The 1473-nt window shown below is 52.1% G+C and overlaps 1 pseudogene; it reads left to right on the top strand.

The window, feature by feature from the left end:
- Positions 1-586: 586 nt before the first annotated feature.
- On the top strand, positions 587-1207 carry LOC144112444 (cullin-3 pseudogene; annotated as a pseudogene).
- The last annotated feature ends 266 nt before the right edge of the window (positions 1208-1473 follow it).

Consider the following 1473-nt stretch of genomic DNA (forward strand, 5'->3'; position numbering starts at 1 on the left):
AGTTGCCTCAAGAAGAGCGTTATGTGCAATGTTTACTGAGGTGAGGAAGAAGAAGAGCGTTCGAGCGCGGTAGCGGTGGACGGACACTTAGGCCTGGTTCTTCGCGAAGGAGGACGCCAAGGTGGTGCGGATTCCAGAGCCTTCGCGTACGATGGGAGCCGGTGGCACCGGGAACCTCTGGTAGGCTCTGCGGAGGGCCGTACAGGGCAACCTGGAGAAGGGCGACCGCGGGTGGCAGTTCGAAGCTCTACGACTCAGTGCCTACGCGATGGTTTTCTAAGAACAATTAGGGGCGCTGCTCAACGGCGGACTGCGCGAAGTCGTGACCGACCACCCGGTGAACAAGGTTCGGTCAGGCGTCTTGTCCTCCCCTCACAACGCCTTCCTACGGACTCCAAATCAAGCCTGGAACGTCCTTCGGACAAGAGTGAACCGGGTCAGGGACATCGTCAGGTTCTTGGAGCAGGTGCACATGTCACGGTACAAAGAGTGCAGCGTTCACAAACACGGGGTGCCTCTTTTCCACTACAAAGTAGCGCGCCACAGAGATATACAACCCAAGCTGCAAGAGTGTCGCCTGCAAACGATGAGCCCAGATCGCGAGGGCGAGATGGTCGACAAGCTATCAGTCAAGAACGCCTGCCTAATACTGGGAAAATTGAGCGTCAATTCGAGATCGGTCTACGAGGAAGACTTCGAGCTACCCTTTTTGGCCGAGTCAGCTAAACTTTGTGCCGTCGAAAGTCAAAAGCAGCTGGCGGAAATGAGCGCGATCGACTACATCGGCATGGCGGAGCAACGTATAAACGAAGAGACGCAGCGGGCAAAGCTTTACCTGGACCCCGGCACCGAGCTCCTCATCAAGCAAGTGGTCTACCAGGAGCTGGATGCCAGCCGCGTGAACGCCATCGTGGCGAAGGAAGACTCGGGCGTCGTGACCGTTTTGAAGAACCAAAGGGTGGGGGACCTCACACGCATTTTTCGGCTGCTCAGCCGTGCAGAGAACGACCACAATGCAGTTACGGAGTATGTGAGTAACTACCTACGCGAGCTGGGCAGATCACTCATTGCGGAGGACGGCGACAAAGCAGACTCGCTGTGCTTAGTTAAGAAGCTGATTGATCTTAAGGACCACTATGAGCACATTCTCAATGCCTGTTTCAGTGACGAGTTCCTCGTCAAGAGGATTATCAGTGTAGACGTTTAGTACATCCTCAGCCTGTTCTCCACCGTCTCTGTCATATACTATCCAAACCAATCTGCTTTATACTGTGTTTATACTTGTAAGTTCTGATATATCTAGTATATTGTTGGATTGTTCTGCTACTGAGATTGAATGCGTTTTTTGTAGAATTCGGCCGCAGAATAGGAAAAGTGTTCTAGTTGGTTCATATTATAGGCCTCCTAGCACATCGTTCGAGCAGTTTTGCAAATTGAATGTGTATCTTGAAACGATTAAAGGCGATCATATTT

Source organism: Amblyomma americanum, unplaced genomic scaffold, assembly GCF_052857255.1.
Source record: "Amblyomma americanum isolate KBUSLIRL-KWMA unplaced genomic scaffold, ASM5285725v1 scaffold_143, whole genome shotgun sequence".
NCBI classification, from domain to species: Eukaryota; Metazoa; Arthropoda; class Arachnida; order Ixodida; family Ixodidae; genus Amblyomma; species Amblyomma americanum.